The sequence below is a fragment of the Cervus elaphus genome, chromosome 11, assembly GCF_910594005.1.
Source record: "Cervus elaphus chromosome 11, mCerEla1.1, whole genome shotgun sequence".
In the NCBI taxonomy this organism is placed as follows: domain Eukaryota; kingdom Metazoa; phylum Chordata; class Mammalia; order Artiodactyla; family Cervidae; genus Cervus; species Cervus elaphus.
The window spans coordinates 73,432,712-73,454,502 of NC_057825.1; the positions used below are offsets into that span (position 1 = coordinate 73,432,712).

At 41.9% G+C, this 21,791-nt stretch overlaps 1 long non-coding RNA gene across 1 annotated transcript; it reads right to left on the bottom strand.

Annotated features, from left to right (window-relative positions):
* Positions 1-9,278: 9,278 nt before the first annotated feature.
* Positions 9,279-15,000, bottom strand: LOC122702921. The gene is made up of 3 exons (XR_006343368.1): positions 14,844-15,000; positions 13,072-13,249; positions 9,279-11,339 (listed from the first exon to the last, which is right to left on the bottom strand). It is a non-coding gene; the product is annotated as an uncharacterized LOC122702921 (long non-coding RNA).
* Positions 15,001-21,791: the final 6,791 nt, after the last annotated feature.

Consider the following 21,791-nt stretch of genomic DNA (forward strand, 5'->3'; position numbering starts at 1 on the left):
ACAAATTAATATGCAACTTGCCCATGCCAACTCTTCCAGTCAGCTTAATTCTCATCAGCCACTATAATTTATTAACAGTGAGGTGGGAAAAGACATGAATCAGCTTAATGTGATATAAGTAGGGCGTTGCCATAGCAACAAGATGCAGTCTGTTTTCTACTATTTATGTATGGTTTATTTTCTCCAGAGCCTCTTGAGTTATTGCTTGAAACAAATGGAATGAGAAACATCTTGTTCTGAACACCTCCCCCCCACTGCCCTTCAGTGTGTATGTATATATAAAACCACATATTTTTTTAATGAGAGAAAAAACAAAAACACTTGAAATTTTTCAAAAATTGTTTGTAGCATAAAAAGCTAACTACATAGTTTCCAATCCACTGTGATTTTTAAGAACTCATATTTTTTTTTATTTTCACCTCTGAGACATGTGATTCCTCATTGAAACCTCTGGGAAAAAACCCAAAACACATGCTGGAAGCAAACCTAAGGCTAATATTGCTTCTCAAAGGAAACATTCACATTCTCTACCCAGACTTCTTAGCTGGCTGGAACCAACCCTCCACTCCTAAAAGGAGTGAGCAGTCTAAGCCTGGTGACAATTTGTTATTTCACTGGATCTCAAAAATTCAGCAGTCCAGTCCAAGGAGGAAGCCAAGACCAAGTCTGTGAGCCTGTTGCCCTGAGGAGAACACCATGGATCCTTAAGAAATCTTACCAGCCAGTAAATCATCCCATCCTTGCCTAAAGTACTCTGTATGGAATAGACACATTTCATGATGGATCCTCATAATTCTCTGCTTTTTATTGAAAGTATAGAATTTAGAGCTTTTAGAACAGAGACGGAGTGGTCATCTCTGGACCATAGAAAACATCTGGGTTTCAGTTAAGCAGAAAGGGAAACAGTAACAGAATCTCTCCATTGTCTTTCTTCATTCCAACTCTCGATTCCTATCATAAAAGCCCCTATGGTCTATAAAGACAGAGGCGAAATAAAACATAGGGGAAATTTAACTCTCAGTATCTTCACTCTGCATTAAATATGAATTGATGTTTCTTTATTTGTCTGTTTCATTTAACTCTTTGAATCACTTCATGTGCTTAGTTGCTCAGTTGTGTCTGACTCTTTGTGACCCCATGGACTGTAGTCCACCAGGCTTCTCTGTCCATGGAATTTTCCAGTCAAAAATACTGGAGTGGGTTGCCATGCCCTCCTCCAGGGAATCTTCCCAACCCAGGGATCCAACCCAGGTCTTCTGCATTGCAGGCAGATTCTTTACCACTGAGCTATCAGGGAAGCCCCCAGATCAATTTAAATGTTTAACAAGTCTTGCTAATCAGAGGCTCATAGTTGCCATCAGCTTCCTAGCACGTTTGGGGACTTGAGCTAAAGAAGCCCAGAAATGACCAGTAGCACTTGCCTGTCATGAAAACGGTTCCCAGAGCTCAAATTTTAACATGCTCACATTCAGAATCCCTTAATCCCATGCCTCTTTAGACACTCTTCTGGTCCTCAAGTCTGGGAAGAAGGGAAATTATGGGAGAGTATTATAACTGCTTCTGGGAAACATTTTGGTGTCTGGGAAAGACCTTTACCCCATCCCATCTTCTGCTGGAAGGAGGAGACAGGATTTAAGATGTCATATAGCAAGTGAGTTCAAGCAATTTCTTGTTACCCAACCTCCTGGTTCCATAGGACCTGGATATTACCTTGTGATGCCCCATCATCAATAACCACTGTGACTTAGCAATTAGTTAGTGTTAGTCACTCAGTTGTGTCCGACTCTTTGTGACCGCACGGACTGTAACCCACCAGACTCTTCTGTCCATGGAATTCTCCAGGCAAGAATACTGGAGTGAGTTGCCATTTCTTTCTCCAGGGGATCTTCCTGACCCAGGGATTGAATCTGGGTCTCCTGCATTGCAGGCAGATCCTTTACTGTCTGAGCCATCAGAGAAGCCCCGATTTAGCAATGAGGGCATCTAATTTAACCCATATTGAATATTTCTTTGATATTTATTTTCTTTCAAGGGTTAAAGCACTTCCAACTGTTTTGAGCAGTAGGTTATCTTCTTTTATTTACGTTTAAGGTATAATTTACATACAGTAAAGAATACAAATGTTAAATGTCCAGCTTGAAGGATTTTTACTTTTGTGTGTGTATACTCATAACCACCTACCAGACCAAAATATAGAACATTTTCAAGTTTGGAAGCTTCCTTTATGCCCCTTTAAAGTCTATACCCCTCCAAAGTACACACTATTCTGATTCCTATTATCAGTTAGTCTTGCTTGTGCTGAAACTTCATATAAATGAAATCATATAGTGTGAACTTTTCTTATCTGGTTTCTTTTGCTTAATGTAATATCTGTGAGAATCATCCATAAATAATATTTTATGACTGGTTCATTTATTTTTAGCTGTATATTACTCTATGAATATTCCATATTATATTTATCCATATATATCATATACATTGTTCCCTACCCTATTATATATATACACATATATACTGCATATCCATATTATATATATCTCTCTCTCCATATATATATATTGTTATCCATTATCTTTTTGATGAACATTTGAGAGTTTCAGGTTTTATCTTCTGTGAATAAAGATTTGTGAATATTCTTATACATTTCTGTTGATGAACATGTGCAGTTATATAGAGCTGAATTCTGGAATCATACAGTAGGTTTATGTTTAGTAATTATTGTCAACTTTCCCAAAATGATTGAGTCTATTTACATCTAAATACATCCTAGGTAACTCTTGGAATGGTCAGTTCTTTTTTTTTCTTTTAATTGAAGTATAGTTGATTTATAATGTTGTATTAGTTTAAGGTATATAGCAAAGTGATTTATGTAGATATATATCCTTCAGATTATTTTTCATTATAGATTAATACAAGATATTGAATATAGTTCCTGTGCTATACAGTACGTCCTTGTTGTTTTTCTATTATATATATATTAGCAGTACTGTGTGATTTGTTAATCCCAAACTCCTAATTTATCTGCCGCAACCCCCACCTCCCCCCACAACTTTTCCCTTTGGTAACAGTAAATTTGCTTTCTATGTCTGTGACTCTGCTTCTGTTTTTTAAATAAATTCATTTGTGTCATATTTTAGATTCCACATATAAGTGATAATACATGGTATTTGTCTTTCTCTGACTTACTTCACTTAACGTGATAATCTTTAGATCCATCCACGTTGCTGCAAATGGCATTATTTCATTATTTTCTGTGGTTGAATAACATTCCATTATATATATATATAATATATAATAAGTATATATTATATATTCCATGTCTTCCTTATCCATTCACTTGTTGATGGACACTTAGGTTTTTTCCACATTTTGGCTATTGTCAATAGTGTTGCTATGAATATTGAAAAACAGTATCTTTTCAAATTAGAGTTTTGATCTATTCTGGATATGTGCCCAAGAGTGGCATTTCTGGATCATATGCAACTGTCTTTTTAGTTTAGTTTTTCTTTTTTTCTGGGACAAGGAAGGATTTAATATTACTTGCAGCAAGTAAGGAGAGCACTGGGGATCTTTCCCAAAGCAGTGTCTCCACAAATAGCAAAATTGGGAAAATTTTAAGCTAAGGGGACACACATATCCATGAGGTGGCTTGAACAGCGGAAAATTCAGCATAGAATTGGGGCAAATGTCGACAGTCTAATCCATAGTTAATTGAAGTCAGGAGAGTCAACATCATCATTCCATTGAAGGTTTAATTCTTGAAGGTTTATAGCCAGCCTCAGAGCATTTCATCACAGATGCAGGGTAAGGATTCTACAGCAGAGTTCTGGAGGTCAGAGTCCAAAATGAGTCTACCCAATGAAAATTGAAGGCTTGTTCTTTTGGGGAGAGCACGTTTTCCAGCCTTTTCCAGCTTCTAGAGGCTTCCCATATTCCTTGGCTCCTGACCTTGTATCACTCCAACCTCCACTTGCATCCTAACATCATTTTCCTCTGTTTTTAGATTTTTAAGGAACCTCCATATGGTTCTCTGTAGTGGCTGCACTAATCTACATTTCCACCAAAAGTGTGGGAGAGTTCCCTTTTCTCCACACCCTCTCTAGCATTTATTATTTGTAGATTTTTTTTTATGATGGCCATTCTGACAGGTGTGAGGTGATACCTCACTGTAGTTTTGATTTGCATTTCTTTAATAATTAGCAATGGTGAGTATCCTTTTTTTTTTTCTTTTTTAAGTAACATGGTGAGTATCCTTTCATGTGCCTGTTGGCCATCTGTAGATCTTTCAAATTTAAGTCATTCTGTTGAGTGAGTAGTTGTATCTTTCGGTGGCCTTAATTTGCATTTTCCTGGTCAGGCACTGTTTTAAGCACTTTTCAGCGGCAGGGCTCCAGTGTTTGAGGTGTTATAAGGCCTGCAGCTGCCCAGCAAGTATCTTTATGCCTAAGGGAGTGAAACATTAAATTACGACTAAAAACACAGTGACAGATGAGAGAGCATAAAAGAAAAAAAAATCATTTTTCCCGTTTTATAAACAAGAGGGGCCTATATGTTCATTTTGTATTGGACCCCACAGATGATGAGCTTGGACCCCACCATTAGCCTGCTGAATGCAGATCTTCAGGGAAGGCTCTGGAATCCTGTTTCTACTGCCTCTAGGTTAGTTTAGGTCACACTCTTTCTCTGTAACTTGGTCATCTACTTCCACTGTTGCCTTCATTCTCTCCAGTAACCCCCAATCACTCTCTGCTTTAAAGACAGAATGATCTCTCTAAAACAAAAATTGGATACACTATTCCTTGCTTCCCGTGTCCCCATTTTCCAAGGGTTAAATCCGAGACACTTGAACACCATATACATGGCCCTGCGTGATTTGCCCCTGCTTGTTCTGCAGCATCCTCAGCTCTCTCCATTCACAGCCTCCAATCACAGAAAACTACTTTCAGTTCCTCCAAAGTACACGCTCTCAGTCTTCTGTGCCTTTGCGTGTACTGTTCCATCTCTCTTCTCCTTACAACCTCCCTACTCTCTTCTTGGTGTGGTTAACTCTAACTCATCACTCAAGTCGTAGCTCTAAAGCCTCTTCTCTGGAAGTCTTCCTAGACCCTTACATGCTGTTTGCTCCATAATAGTACCATACTATGTTATAATTGCCTGTTTACTCACTTGCTTACCTCTCTTATGAGATAATAGGCTGCATGAAGGCTTGTACCCTTACCTTCTACAACAGTAGGTTTCTGTGTACTCCGTTGCTCAGTTGTGTCTGACCCCTCTTGACCTCATGAACTGTAGCCTGTCAGGCTCCTCTGTCCATGGGATTTCCCAGGCAAGAATACTGGAATGGGTTGCCATTTCCTTTTCCAGGGGATCTTCCCGACCCAGGGATCAAACCTGCATCTCTTGTGTCTCCTCCACTGGCAGCCAGATTCTTTACCATTGAGCTCCCAGAGAAGCCCTCTAGCACAGGGCCTGGCACATAGTAGGGACTTATGTTTGTGGAAAGAACAAATACATGTTGGAGCACTTCAAGTTCCTTAATATCGAAGACAAGTTCATGGCGGGAGGGGAAATGAGACTGAAGGATAAGCAGGGCCCTGGTGTGGAGGCGATCATATTTCAGGCAAAAGTTCAGTTTTGGTTCCATCAGCGAGAAGGAGACTGACAGATTTTACTCTCCAAATTCACATTCCCTCAAGACGGCCTGTCTCTCTTCCCAATCCATATCACCTCTGTACTTTGGCTTATCTCATCATGGATATACTCCCCAACTGTACAGTTTAGAGTCCCATCTTTCCTCTGGAATTTCAGCCTTCTGGCCTTTCACCAATTCTATCACATTTGTGCAAGCCCTTTCTTGTTATATGGCATATGCCCATGTCAGCTTCTGTGTTTTAACTCTTTCAAAAGGCCTTCTACTTTAACATTGACAGTTACGGATGATCCTATTCTTGTCACCCTAGGCAAATCCAGAAGCCAGCAAAAATGGTCTATGGATATAAAAAACCTAGATAACAAATGGTGTGGTTCATTAATTACACTTCTGTCAGCTTGATCTCAGTTTCTTTATTTCTTATTAAAGCCTAGAGGCTTATGATCCCTAATGTATCCACCATTTTGGCCACTGCTGCTAATTTTTTAAAATCGTGTTAAAATATGCAACCATGGAGGATTCTCTGGTAGTCAGTGGTTAGGGCTCCATGCTTCTACCGCAGGGAGCATGGGTTCGAATCCTAGTCAGGGAACTATGATTCTCCAAGCAGTGCAACACAGCTGAGTAGAAAAGAAAAAAAACACACATACAAACAAAAACACAAAATTTATTATCCTAACAACTTTGGGGTGTACAGTTCAGTAGCGTAAAGTACATTTACAATGGTGTGTGATCAATCTCCAGAACACTTTTCGTCTTGCAAAACTGAGACTCTGCAACCATTAAACAACTCACGTGCCCCGTCTTCTAGCCCCTGGAAATGACCATTCTACTTTCTGTCTCTGAATCTGACAACTCTAAGTACCCCATATAAGTAGGATCCCTAAGGTATTTGTATTTCTGTGAGTGACTTTCTTCACTGAGTATAATGCCCTTAAAGTCTGTGCATGTTGTAGCATGTTGTTGAAATTTCCTTCCTTTTTAATGGTAATTCTGAATACTGACTAATACTCCATTGGATGTATATACAACATTTTGTTTATCCATTCATCCATCAGTGGACACTTGGGTTGCTTCCACCTTTTTTGCAATTGTGAATAATACTGTGATGAACAAGGGTGTAAATATTTCTTTGATATCTTACTTTCAATTTGGAGGATATATACCTAAAAGTGTAACTGTTGGGTCATATGGTAATGTCATTTTTAATTTCTTGAGGAACTTCTAAAGCAGTTGCACTATTTTGCATTCTTATCAATAGTGCACAAGGGTTCCAATTTCTTCACATCCTCATCAACACTTGTTATTTTCTGGTTTTTTTTTTTTAATTTAAATGGTAACCATCCTAATGGGTGTGAGTTGATATCTCATTATGGTTTTGTTTTGCATTTCCTTAATAATTAGTGATGTTGAATATCTTTTCATGTGTTTGCTGTCCATTTGCATATCTTCCTTAGAGAAATGTCAGTAACTCAATTCTTTTTATCAATAAATAATAGTCCACTGTATTGATGTATATACAGTTTATTTATCCTTTTGTACATTAAAAGACATCTTAGTTGCTCTCAAGTTTTAGCAATTATGAATAATGCCTTCATAACAATATGTGTGAGTTTTTGCATTATATGGTGAGAGTACTGTTAGTTCTGTAAGAAAGAGCCGCACTATCTTCCAAAGGGGCTGTACCATTTTGCATTTCTACCAGTTCCTGTGGCTCCACATTCTTGTCAGCATTTGGTGTCAAAGAATGGAAGAGGGAGGAGATAGAGACAAGATTATGCCCACCCCTTCCCCAAGCCATCCTCTGGAGCTTCCACTGCTGCAAAGAAGTATGTGTTTGTCTGTTTCTCTTTAAGGCAATTCATCTTTATGTGGTAACAAGTATAGGGTCTGGCACAGAGTAGATGCTCACTATGTGTGGAATAAATAAGTAAAACAGTCACAAGTGATAGTACCATGTTCTGGAGAATCTCTGTGCCAGTGATTCTCAACCTTGTCTGCACATTTGGAACCACTGGGGAAACCGCAGAAAAATGCACAAGCCTGGGTCTCACTCTCAGAATTTCTAATTTGGATGTTCTTGGGTAGGGATTGAATATGAGTATTTTTAAAATATTCCCAAGTGATAGTAATACAGGTATCCCACAATTTTTAAAAGGTCCCTTTCCCTTTATGCTAGTTCATTTTTATGAACGACCTATGTTAGTACCTATTTTTGTTAACAACAACAAGAATCCAGAGAGGATTTTTGATTTTACAGAAAATGGTGAAAAGCTAAAATAGCCTTAAGCGTTTGTTTCACAGGGAGCAGTTAAAGAGGTGGAGTTTCACCCTGAGTAGTGACACCAAGCCCCCTCCCCAGGAACCACATTCAGCATCTCAGCCTCAAGCTTTGAAGCCATAGCTTTGAACTGCATCTGTGAGTATCTGTGCTTTATCTTGATGTATTTTTTTCATCCATGAGCAAGATGTGTCCTAAGGTAATTGCTTCTTTGATTTACACAATATTGGCTTCAAAAGGTTTCATAGGAACATTCTATTTCCCAAAAGCAGGGGAAATGTGTATACAGTCCAGACTAAGAATGTCTTGAGGGTGCAGCAGAAACACTTGGAAGGCTTGTTAAAGCACAGATTGCTGGGCTTTACCCCCAGAATATCTGACTCAGTAGGTTTGTGACCCAGGAATTTGCATTTTTTAACCAGCTCTCAGGTGATGCTAATGTTGCTGGTCCAGAATAGAATAGAACAGAAACAGAGATCTCATTCAGCTGTGAGAAACCCGCTCTTTCTTTCTCTTATTAAGTTCATAATTGACCCCAGGGATGGACTTACGAGTAGTGTACTACTACTAGATATTTTAAATATTTTAACATGTACTCTCATACTGCCCCTCAAAGAATTTGCAGAGGTAGTAATATTTGAAGAGAAATCAAAAAAGTTCTCTGGTAATTACTAATACATTTTTTTGGCTATTAAAAGCTTATCAAGGCCTTTATTACAAATGTTATATATAATGCAGTTTTATTCCTTGGAGGAAATAGAATCCTGAGCTTGATGGGGGAGAGAAGATAGTGAAGGAAGACTGCAATAAGGACATGCAAAATTACTGACTTAGTATTTACTGAGAACTGCCTGGGTTCTGACCCTCAGAGTTTTGATTCCTGAGAGCCCAGGAATGCTGAGATGTCTTTAGTTATTGGTGGTTCTGTTCCCCATCTCCACTTGCACCAATTATACCCTGATCCTCCAAACTGAGCATGTACTGTAACCTCTTCTGTTCCCCTGTTCAAGTTCCTCTTTGATCCACACTCTGCCTCCCTGGGTTTCAGCTGTGTCATCTGTAAAGTGGGAGAGAAGGATGGGGGAAAACACAAAAGTCAACTTGGATATTTGGTCACTGGGACTTCTACACTAATCACCTGACTTTGGGGCAGAGCAGCACAAAGGCTGATAAACCTCAGCTCTGCTCTGGAACACCCAGCCTCCAAAAGGGACCAAAGGAAAGCTAGTTGGCTCTTCCTCATTTGCCTTACGGGGTCAACCTGGTGCAGAGAAAAAGAGACCTGGAACTGAGAATTAGCCGTCGTAGGTATTAACTGAGAATAACTCAACAAAACACTGCACAGCCTAAAAGCTGAGTCATGTTTTATTCTGGGACCATACAGAGGACTACAGTCTGGGAGATAACCTCTCAGATAGCTTTTTTGGACTGTTCAAAAAGGTAAGAAAGGAGCCAGGGTAAGTAGTTTTTGCTGGGAAAAAAAAAGAACAAAATGTAGTCAAACATCAAAAGATTATTGCTAGTCACACACACAAAAACAGACATCTCGAGTTTATGATTTCAATGCTTTTCTATGTATGGGAAGATGCAAGAGTCTGAGCTCACCTAAATTATTCCTTTGATATACATCTTAACTGTCTAAGGCTAGCATGCTATTTTTCTTCATCCTGAGTTCCCCTCAGGGTATGCTGAGGGGCGGCTGCAGTGGCTGATGGCTTGGTGTGCAATGTTCCTTGTGCACATTGGTGTGGTCCCAGTTCTATTTTCTACCTTCTATGAGATTGGAGGCAATCAGTTCACCTACTGGGGACTTCTTGCTGCCTCATCTGTTACACAGAGTTAGCTACTGCAAGGTGCTGTTTGGAGGACAAAAAGGGAGAATGGAAGTGACAGCACATGGTACTTATCAGAGTATTTGTATTATATTGGGACCCATCAGCCCATCATACTTCCAGAATATTGTCACTGAGAAGGAACACTCCTACCCCACTATATAAATGTCATCAAACACTGTAAAACACACCCAAATAAACTAGGATGCATTTGTGCTCATAAAGAAAGATATAGCAGAAGCTCAGTTGGAAATCCAATCCAGGTTGGTTCCAGAAACACATTTATTTGGAATTTTGTATCCACGATTCCCCTACGCCTCATATATATCCCACCATCCAGTTCAGCCCCTGGGTCATATTCTTATTCTCAAGCTCATAATCCCCAAACTCGAGGGAAAATATCCTTGCTGGGTTCCAACTCTCAAGAGAGATTTCCAGTTGTAAGGACAATGCCCCTAGACCCTGGCACCTTCTAAAGGAGAAATCTCTTGTAAGCTGTACTTTTCTGTGAGCAGCAGTCCTTGGCCAATCCAGAACTAAGGAACTCTTCTGCCCTCACTGTACATTTAGAAATGTATTTTGGGTTGTTTTGTTGGTTTTACAATAAGCATGCATGACTTTAGTAAGCAGAGAAGCCAAGGATCTTTTTTTTTTTAGCTATGAAAATACTATCGGTAGAACATTAGTCAAAATTGTTACTGTATTCTACTTTTGTTGATCTTCTGCTTTGAAGTATTCATATATAATGGGGAATACTTCATATATATGAAGCATTCATATACAATATTTTGAGAGTACTAAACCTACGTATTTTCATCCTCTGTAACTCATAGATCTTAGAGTTACTGAGGCTTCACCATCAACCCAGACCGAGGTAGAGAAGATACTCCTTTAGCCATTTTTCATGAGGCCTGGTGTCCCCCAGGATAGGAGGCTATGGTGAGGATCGTTCAATCTGAAGAGGTATAAGTGTGGGAAAGGAAGGACAGTAGATCCAGAGGGAGACGGAGATGTTCAGATGCCAATGGCAGAGTTCCAGTCCCTCCTTCCTGGCTGAACTTCAAGGTGAGGAGACTATCGAGACATCCGGTTGGGCAGTGGGGAGCCCAAGTTAATTGAATTTGGTGACTCCATTCCCAGGGCATGATTTGGAGAGGCTGCAGGCCTCTGGAAGCCCAGCCTTTAGCTTCTCTATATCCGGCCTAGGAAAATGATGGTGTGGTCTCAGAGAAGGCAGGAGAGCAGAGGCAGCTCTCTATAGCCTGTGTGTGGCATATAGAGATATAGAGTTCCCAACTGCCTTAGTGAGGTACCAGAAAGGGGCTGAGGTCTGAATGAACAGCCAATCTGGAGTCAGGATGGAAAAAACCTCCGTATGTAGTACTTTTTCAAATCAGAAGGAAGTGTCTGAGAACTCAGACTCCACGTGTGTGTGCCAGTGAGCGACAAAAGATTGGGTAAGACCAGTCCAGTGGCCAGGCTAGGAAGCAGGAGACATGTGGATCTGAGTCCTCCTCTCTCCTGGTGCCATGAAGTCATGTAAGCTCCCACTTTCCCCAAATGCAGCAACAGTAACCTAAATGAGAGTGGGAGAGGAAATGGAGAGAACTGAGGTTTTTTTTTTCTTTTGAGTACTCCCTATGACTTTACTTTTTTCTTTAACGTAAAATTTTAATTTGTTTTCAGTTATGCCAAACTCTTTTTTTTTTAACCTACATAGGTGTCTTTTTATTTTATTGGGATAATACAATATTATGTTGGTTTCTGCCACATATCAACATGAGTCAGCCAGAGGTATACATATGTCCCTTCCCTCATGAAACTCCCTCCCACCTCCAAGCCCATCCCACCACTCTAGGTTGTCACAGAGTACCAGATTTGGGTTCCCTGAATCAAACAGCAAATTCCCACTGGCTATCTATTTAGAACTGAGCATTTTACAAATTCAGAGTCATTCAAAAGAGATTATTTAAGTGGCATAGATGGAGATACTGGTGATTTGAAAATGTAAAGATTATTTTCTTTTCTCATTACTCATGGGTTGAAAATCTGAAGATTAGATCAGTTATGGAAAGATAAAGAAGTTTTATTTCCTTTGTACAACTGAGTAGTGCAAAGTGTAAAAGCTCAATGCTGCTCAACATATGTGCTATTAGTTGAATGATATCAATCGTTTGTCCCTTGGTTTTGTGTGTTTTCTTGATTTGCACAATATCCAGTCCTAGAGTCCTTGAAAAACTAATCAATACACTTAGTAACATCATAGCCCAGTTACTGCTATGACCACAGTTCTGATTCTGAGTCACCAGGCTCCACACCTGGTCTGAAGTCCTAAAGGTACTTGGAACACCTCTGTGAGCTGTCATTAAAATATTTTGCCCAGTTTTATCATCTCAGCTTTATATCCTTCCAGCAGAAATGCCCCCAAATTGTGAGAGTCCCCAGTTTTAAAAAGTAGTTTGCAGAGTGTTTTATATGTGTTATGTCATATCATCCCAACAACTGTCAGTTAGGTGGAAGAAATTGTAGTAGTTCCATTTTACAGTAAAAACAAAAATCAATTCTCAGAAGCTTAAGTGTTGTCAGGACCCAGTCATGGAAAGAGGAAGCAAACTAGGTCCTTCAACAGAACGAATTCATTTTAGGGGACTGGTTGCAGGCATCTATGTACACAAACTATTCACATCAACTTGTGAAATTCAGTGATGCCATGTAGGCAGTTAAAAATTATACATGGTGAATGATCTGTATTACAAAAATCAGTACACATTACAAATCAAGTTTCTTATTGTTTTCCTGGAGCATTGGTTATTAAATATTTACCAGTCCATCACCCATTATATGTACTAGAAGACTGGGGGAAAAGAGAACAATGATGTAACAGAGACAGGATTAAGCAGTTACCATCCCAGGACCAGGAAACAAAGGAAAGAGACTGGATTATAAAAACCTAGGATGTCGGAGGAGGGGCCCCCAGAGTCCAGGCTCAGTCTGTAGAGGGGTGGCTGCACCCTTGGTGCGCATACAGCTGAGGGGCACAATGATACTCTATAGAGATACTAAAGGAACATGGGGGCCACAACCTACCACTGATGCTGGGGTGAAACTGATAGGGATAGCAAGCCAACAGAAAGCCTGCCTTCTCCTCCTGCTTGAATCTCCCTCCAGCACCCCTACTGACAGAGCTTAACAGAGAGCAGCAGCAAAGAGTTTGCAGAGTCCCCAGCTGCAGTATTTTAAAGTCACATATAGAAGATGGTTTGGGGTGAGAGACAATAGCTTAAAAACTAGAATATTAAGGGACTTACCAAAGGTTACGTAGTGTCATCTGCCTCATTCCCTGTGATACTTCAGTGCTTAGGCTATCCTTGGTGTATAATATGCACTCAATAAGCAATTACAGGGGCATCCCTGCTGGCTCAGAAGGTAAAGAATCTGCCTTCAAAGCAGGAGACCTTGGTTCAGTCCCTGGGTCTGGAAGATCCCCTGAAGAAAAGTGAAAGTCAAAGTCCCTCAGTCATGTCTGGCTCTTTGTGACCCCATGGACTGTAGCCGGCCAGACTCCTCCGTCCATGGAATTCTCCAGGCCAGAATACTGCAGTGGGAAGCCATTCCCTTCTCCAGGGGATCTTCCCAACCCAGGGATCGAACACAGGTCTCCCGCATTGCAGGCAGATTCTTTACTATCTGAATTTACTTGGAGAAGGGAATGGCAACCAATTCCAGCATTCTCGCCTGGAGAAGTACATGAACAGAGAAGTCTGGGGGGCTACAGTCCATGGGTAAAGAGTCAGTCACGACTGAGCGACTGAGCGACACACACAAGCAATTGTGGAAGGAAGGAAAGAAGACAGGCCAGACTAGCCCAGCACACATCTAAAGGCAGGAAGAGGTAAGCACCATCACAGCATCACGTATGTCCTTAGACTTGACCCTGTTGTCTCCCAGTGGTGCTGTGGGCACTACCGGAAGGAGGCACTACAACCTGGTGCTTAGCAGAAATGATCTGTATTCAAATCCCAGCCCCACTCTTTAAGACTTGTGTGGCCTTGGGCAAACAAATTACTCAACATCTCTAAACCTTGGTTTCTTCTTCTGTAAAATGAAGATAATAATAGTGTGTAAGGCTTAAATGGGCTTCCCTGGTGGCTCAGAATGTAAAGAATCTGCCTGAAATGCAGGAGGAAACCCAGGTTTGATCCCTGGGTCTGGAAGATCTCTTGGAGAAGGGAATGGCTACCTACTCCAATATTATTGCCTGGAGAATTCTATGGACAGAGGAGTATACAACCTTGGTTTAAACGAGATAAATAGGCTTAAATAAGGCAATCAATTGTTTGTGGCACAAATTCAATCAAAGGTCTCTGTTACTCTCACCCCAGACCCCAGAAGGGTGGGCAGATAAATGGCCAACTGAAGCCAGTGACCCCATTGTTCTGGGCTTCCCCTTCTGCTTCCCAGCGCTGGCCAACACCCGGACTGGAGGAATAGAGATCCTTCAGGGGCTGCCACAGTCAGGCTAAATGCTGGAAATGGAAGCCAGGCTTAGCCAGGTCCAGTTTCGGCAGCCCCCATACACAGCATACCTCAGGGCGATTAGGAGATGACAATCTGTGTGTTTTCTAACAGCTCTACGTTTCAAAGCAAGTTCACTCCCGACTGAGACAAACGCGGGTGTGGCGGTTCCTTGCATTCAAAACAAAAGACAAGAAAACAAAGAGAACCCCCGCTGCCAACCCCCGGAAGGCCGGCAGACCTTTTCCCAGGCAAAATGTGCCGCGAAAGAGGGGCGGGGGGGCGCCTTTTGTGGCTGCTGCCCGGATTTGGAGCCTAGGAGCACGTCTAAACAACAACAACAAGCGCATCCCTCTCGGGGGCTCAAGTCAGAAGTCTCACGCCTCAAAGCTCCGGGGCCTAGGGACGGGGCGGGCCGGGTCCCAGCCTCTCTCCCTGCGGGTCCCGGGCCAGGCTGAACGCGCCCCGCCCGGGGAAGCACCCGCTCCCCCTGCCGGAATCCCGGGAATGTCGCCGGTACGGGAAGCATCTGGACGGTCCTCTAGGCAGAGGGAGGGGGTCAAACCTGGAATTTCTCGGGTGCTTTTGCACAAATTCCCCTCGAGCTTTTCAAGTCCTGTAAAGTTGAAACCTATGTGAGTAAGAAGGTAGCCGCCCTACTTCCCCCGGCCTACTTTCTCGCGGCAAAGGCTCCCAATCCCCGCTCTGCGAGCACTCAAACTCCCTTTTCCCTGGCTCGAAGGATCCCTTCTTTGTGTCTGAGGGAGGAAGCCCTTCCCCGCCTGGAAACCCACAGGGCCGGCCCGGGCAGGTGTTTTCAGCTGGATTGTCGCCATCTTGTGGCAGGATTGGGTGGCCACACTGGCCCATCGGCCAGACCAGCCTGCCTGTAACTTTTTTAGGTCTCAAAAGTACTGTTCCAAAAAAAAAAGTACTGTTCCTTCTTTCCCCCAACCACCTAGGAATGGAAAATTTTAAATCCGTGGACAAGGAGTTGAACTCTGAGGCGCCTGTCCCCTCCTCGCTCACCTGCATGCACGATGTCTTTCTAAAGGCATTCAAGTGTTAGCTGGAGAGACCAGCTTTCCTAAAGGCTCTGCCTCCTGAGGCGCCAAAACCAACCTGAAGAAGATGCCAATCCCCCACCAGTTTCCCATGATGCGAACTAATGATTAACAAGACAGAGTCCTGTTCCTACTGGTTAGTAATGTCATTATGCTTGATGAGTATTATTAAAGGACCCCTGTTATTAAAGACTCCCTGTTATTATTATTCAGCATTTGTATTCTGTTTTTTTCAAAACACTCAGGTTATTATCTCCTTGGGTTTTCCAAACACTCCAGAGAGTCAGGCAGGTGACAACTTCATTTTATAAAATAGGGAAACTGAGGCACTGTAATTAGTGGCAAGTTCATGGATTGATGAGTCAACAGTAGTCATTTCTTCCTAGATGATTACTGTCTTACTCTAAAGTGTCATAGATTCCAGTAGATGGTAAGTAGACACCCTAACCTGGAAAACTAGTTTCTCTCACCCACTTTTATGACCTATTGTAATCACATTAGAAATCCATCCCAGAAGTTTTAAAACTTACTAGTCGTATGCTCATTGCATTGAGCATATGGGTGTTGTTAATTGCATTTTATTTTATTTTTACAAGGCAAACACAACCCATTAAAAAAAAAAAAAAAAGCAAGGATGTTACAATCAGTAAACCAGATGTATCTTGATTTGGAGAATAAACTGCTTTTCAAGACACTCGTTCATTATGAAAATACCCTATTCAGTAGACGATAGCAAGCATAAAAAAGACCAATAAAAAACTGACCATCTTATTTTAAACTCTGTTATCTTCTCAGAAACATGAAGAGCTGTTTTCTGCTTTTAGACTTTATTTCTTTTCAAAAAAGTCTTCAGTCTTATTAGTAGGTGCACTCATATTACCAGAGAGCCTTAAGTTTCTTCAATAACTTTTTTCTTTCCAAAAGAGACAACAAAAGAAATTACTTTGCTTTGCTCATAGAAAGCCACCATATAATACAGTCCCCTTTCCCCTCTTTATTCCCCCTCCCTCACCAACGAAATGGATTCTGTCATTCTGGAAGCCTCCAGTGGGAAGCCCTGGTTGGGTTTGAATTCAGAGCTGAGTCAGCAAGGAAACATAGGAGGATGTGAGAGGCATGTCCTCTCCCCAGTTGCTGAGTTAGCCTAACCCCCAGTAGAGCTATAAAGTTGAAGAAGTTTGTCCTTGGAGCTCTCCCAAACAACCTTTAGTGCTCTCTTTTTACCCAGTTCTCACCCAAAATAACACATTTCTAAATGTACATGTTTAAAGAAGTTAAGGAAGCTGTTTGCTGGTCTGGGGGAAATCAGGCTAGACTTCTCAGCCAACCTTCCATTATATTCATTCAACTTATTCACTCACTCACAAGGGATATATTTATAAACTGTATTAATAAATACTCTTGATGGGCCTATGATAAGCAAAGCACTTTAAATTCACCTTTCCTATGCAGCAAAGCTTTGAGACAGATTCTCATTATCCCCACTTTACAGGTGAGGAAACAAAAGTTTAAAAAAAGCTCAAATAACCTGCTCTCAGTCACACAAGTAGAGGTAGAACTAGGATAGGACTGACTATAAGGTCACGACTTCTGGATACTCAGAAATATGAAGCTCCCTTCACCATCTGAATTCCTGCGAGTAGGAAAACAAGACTTGGGAGAGTGGTAGGTAAATAGGAAATGAGTTGAAAAACAACAGAGTGACAAAATATTCCCTGTCGGTGGGGAAAGGGTCCTGTGCACACACCTGACATTTACTGTGTCTATAGAGTGGACTCCTGCAGGCCAGCCAGCCTCATCCTTTTGTCTCTGTCTTAGGCCAGCTGGACAAGGTGGGATAGGATGACGAATCAAGAGAGAAGTATGCATGCAAAATTGCTTCCGTCATGTCCAACTCTTTGCAACCCGATGGACCGTAGCCCACACCAGTCTCATCTGTCCATGGGAGTCTCCAGGCAAGAATACTGGAGTGGATTGCCATGCCCTCCTCCAGGGGATCTTCCAGAGCCAGGGATCGAATCTGAGTTTCTTGTCTCTTGCATTGGCAGGTGGTTTCTTTCCCACTAGTGCTATCTGGGGAGCATATGACACCCCAAACTCTTTCTGACTCTTTCAACTTCCAACCAGTAGGGAAAAGGGTTCTCCAAGGAAATCCCAGCCTTCATCATATACAAAGAGGGTCCAAAGCCCTAGACAATCCTAGCTGAAAAAAATATGTAGGTCCTTACTAGTGTGGTAAGTGGGAATTTTTCCAGGCAGTACAGTATACACTGAATAATAAAAGGGTGACATAACAATGGGGGCTGTGACTTCCACTCAATTGTGAGATTTAAGAAATTGATAGGAAATTGACAGGCAATAGCAGCATTATTTGAGAGTACTACTCTGGAGTCAAGCTGCCTGAATTGATATCCCAGCACCATCACTTATTAGCTGTATGAACCTGGGCAAGAAATTTGGCCTATCTGTGCCTCTGTTTCTTCATCTGTAAAATGGGAGTAATTATAGTTACCTGCCTCATAAGTTGATGTGAAGATTATATGAGTTAATGTATGTGCTTAGAATAGTGTCTGGTCCACGGTTTAACACAATGCAAATATTAGTATTTACTATCATTATAATAAAAAGAAACCTTTCAATCAAATTTATCTGGGCTTCTATGACTGCTAGGTGGTCCTGGATAAGTTATCCAACCTCCTTGAGACTCAGTGTCCTCATCTATAAAATAGAGTGATAACACCTGTGCAAGCAGGGGCATTGTGAGGAGTGAGATAATGTGCATGAAAATACTCACCACAGTATTGGTATTAATAGTATATAGCATTAATAGTAGCTCAGTAAATTCCAATTTCCTTTCTTTCTTTAACATTAATGAATTTTTTGGAGTGTGTTTAGTGGTAGCAAAAGAATAGTAAAAGTGAAAATATGTGTAATCTATAATATATATTTTATAATTAAGCTATGTAAATTAAAGTATCTTTTATATTAAAAAGAGAACTCTGTGGCTTGCAGGGATGTCATAGCACCCAGACATAAAATGGCAGCCAAGCAGGCCTGTTCCTCAGGAAAACTGTGAGGCATGTCAACAGCAGGTCTGCCCCCAGCTTTCTGTTCAATGTTTTGCTGTGGTTCAACCTTGCCTTCCTCTTCAGATTGTCTGAAGGCAGGGTCTTTGGGAGGAGTGGGGAATGGGATGAGGAAAGGGACTTGAAACGACTCACCCAGGGGTCCCGGAGCTCACAATTGCTTCAACCCCTTTCCTTTTTCCTTGAGGTCAGGGTCTGAAGTCTGAGGGACTGCATCAGGGCTGAGTGGAAGGAGAGGCTCAGCTTGGGCTTCTGGCACTCTAAGACACCCTGGACCAGATGGGGGTCCAGAGCATCCTTGCTCCCTGCTCCTCAAAGGGCAGCATCCACAACATCTAGGGTCTTGTTAGAAATGCAGAATCTCGGCTTCCACTCAAGACCTAGAGAATCAGAGTATGTGTTTTAACAAGATTCCTGGAAGATTTGGATGCACATCAAAGTTTGGGAAGCATTGAGTTAGAACCCACGAAGCCTGTGTGGTCTGAATGGATGTGGGATTGGGACATCTGCTTTAAAGTGTGTGTTTCCTCTTCATTTCTTTTTCCCTTGAACCCACACTGTGTGCCTTATATGGAAAAGGCAGTGGCTTGCTATGGGGAGAGTGACCACTTTAATTGATCAGAACTCTCAAGAAGCACAAAGCTGGGCGGTGGCCCAGATGACAACTGAAAACTCACTTCGTTTTTCAAATAGGGTTTTGAGAACAACAGTCAGTCAGGCAGGATCTGTGGAGCACCTATTTGTGCCAGGTGCCTACTATATGCAAGCCCTATGAATGACACAAAGAAATACCATAGTACTGATCTGGGACTCTTCAGGACATCTGGGCTCTGGTCCAAACCTCATTTTTAAGTTGCTGGGCAATTCCTTTCACCCCTCAACATCTTCCTTTCCTGTCTGAAAACCGTGTGGGTCAGATGAGAGGATACTAAATTCCCATCCAAACCTAAAGCGATCTGATTCAAAGAGCCCTAGCCTCAAAACCTTAGTCTAATTGAATAGACAAAATGATTTAAAATGATTACACATGAAACAGGGCAACTCAGGACAGGATGTGATTAAGGGCTGAGTTGTTCAGAACTGGCAGCGTAGCGATCAAGGGCTCCTGGAAGCTGTGTTTGCAAAGGGCAGTGTTTGGAACCTTTCCAAACTCCTCCCCTCGCTCCCAGAGCCAACAGGGAGCGGGGCAGGCTGGACTTCCACAAGAAGCCACTAGGTGGCGCCGTCATGATGTGAAATCCAGGGCTGGTAGGGACGCTTCAAGGGAAAATTTACCTTTGCTGCCGCTCTGGCTAAAGGAATAATGTGTGCGTGTGTGCCTGAGCGTATTCGTGTGTGTGTTTGCGCGCGCGCTCAGTTGTGTCCTGCTCCTTGCGATCCCACAGTCTGTAACCCACCGTGCTCCTCTGGCTGTGGGATTTTCCCGCAAGAATACTGGAGTGAGTTGCCATTTTCTCCTCCAGGTGGATCTTCCGGACCCAGGGATTGAACCTGCGTCTCCCCTGTCTCCTGCATTGGTAGGCAAATTCTTTAACTCCGAGCCACCTGGGAATCACAAAAGGAACAATACTGGTTTCCAGACCTTAGAAACACAGGTTTCTAAGAGTGATGAGGAGCTCAGAGCGCAGGGTCGTCTTGTGTCTAAGCAGGAGTGTTTATTCTGCCCTGCTCAGATGACATGAAACATGAAAAAAGCAACCAGCAAGAACGGCAGCAGAGAGCACATAAAGGGTCCACCTTCTTACACACACACACACACACACACACACACACACACACACACTTTAGGCAATTGAGGTGCTGGGAATTCCCCTTCCCAAACTGGGTTTCTACCCCACTTCCTGATCTTACTTCTCACTTGCCCTACACACAGCAGGGAATTTGAGCCTAAATCTGAAGCCCTCCTTCCACATACCCACCTGCAGCAGAGCTTGGTTCTCCCACGGACAGGGAGAGGCCCCAGTCTGGTCACTTCGTCCTGAGGTGAGCCCTGTCCGCTCCAGAGCCAGCAGCACTCCTGACATCCTCTCCATTTCTTCACCCTGCAAAGGCAAGGGGGTGGGGGGAGGACACAGCGTTTATAAAGGTTCTTCTATGTGCCAGGCCCTAGGCTAGGTGCTTTGCATGTATTGCTCGGGAGTCTACTTCCTCTGCCCTGGTTCCCACTCCCTACTCCCCCCTCTGCCCTTGAAAAACAGCACAAACTGAAACTGGTGAAATCTGCTAGGGAAATAACAAGCAATCACGCTGAGGTATAGGCCAAAGTGTGCAAAACTTGCAGCCCCCACACCATGGTCATTTTCATTTCTGTTTCTTGACAACCGTGTGACCGTGTGACTTCATTTAAACTTTATGAACCTCAATTTCCACATCTGTAAGATAAAGTAGGGGTTATATAGGAACTGACTTTTTATTTTAAAGTTTCTTACTATATTAACTTTTTCTTGAGGTGTAATTGACATCCTACAAAGTGGACATCAGTGTACAGCCCACTGAATTTTCAGGCCAACACCCAACACCCAGACTGAGACCCAAATACAACCAGTATCCTACAGCCCTCCTCCCTGCTCACGCGACTAACCTCCCCCACTCCCACCAGGGTGCACACCAGCCCCACTTGTAAGAGAACAAGTTAGTTTTTGCCTATTTTTATATTACACTTAAAATAAATGAAATCATATAATATGTACTCTTTCTGGCTTCTGGCTTCTCTCATTAAACATCATGTTTCACAGTAGCAATAATAGTTTGTTTATTCTATTTACTGTAAGGAATTCCACTGTGTGACTATACAACAATTTATCCATTCTACAATTGTTGGCCATTTGGGGGCAAGTATTATAAGTAGTACTTCTCTGAACTTCCTAGTGGTTATCTTTTCCCCAGTATTTTTTATTGTGGTAAAATACATATAAAATTTACCACCTTAACCATTTCTCAAAATTAGGATGTAATTGACATATAGCATTATATTAGTTTCAGATGGACAACATAATGATCCAATATTTGTGTTTATTGCAAAATGATTACCACACTAAGTCTAATTAACACCCATCATCTTGACCATTTTTTTTAGCATGTAGTTCAGTAGTTAATAAATACATAATTTTGTGCAACCATCACCACCGTCTATCTCCATAATTTTTTTCATCATATAATACTGAAATTCTATACTATGAATTCTCCATTCCCTCCTCCAGGCCCTAGCAACCATCATTATATTTTATGTCCCTGGGTGATTTGATTACTCTAAGTACTTCATGTAAGTGGTCTAGCATATATTACTATCTTTTGGTGAATGTTTATACTCATTTCTATTTGACACAAGACTGATTTCTAATGTTTCCCTTTTTGTGCCACTTT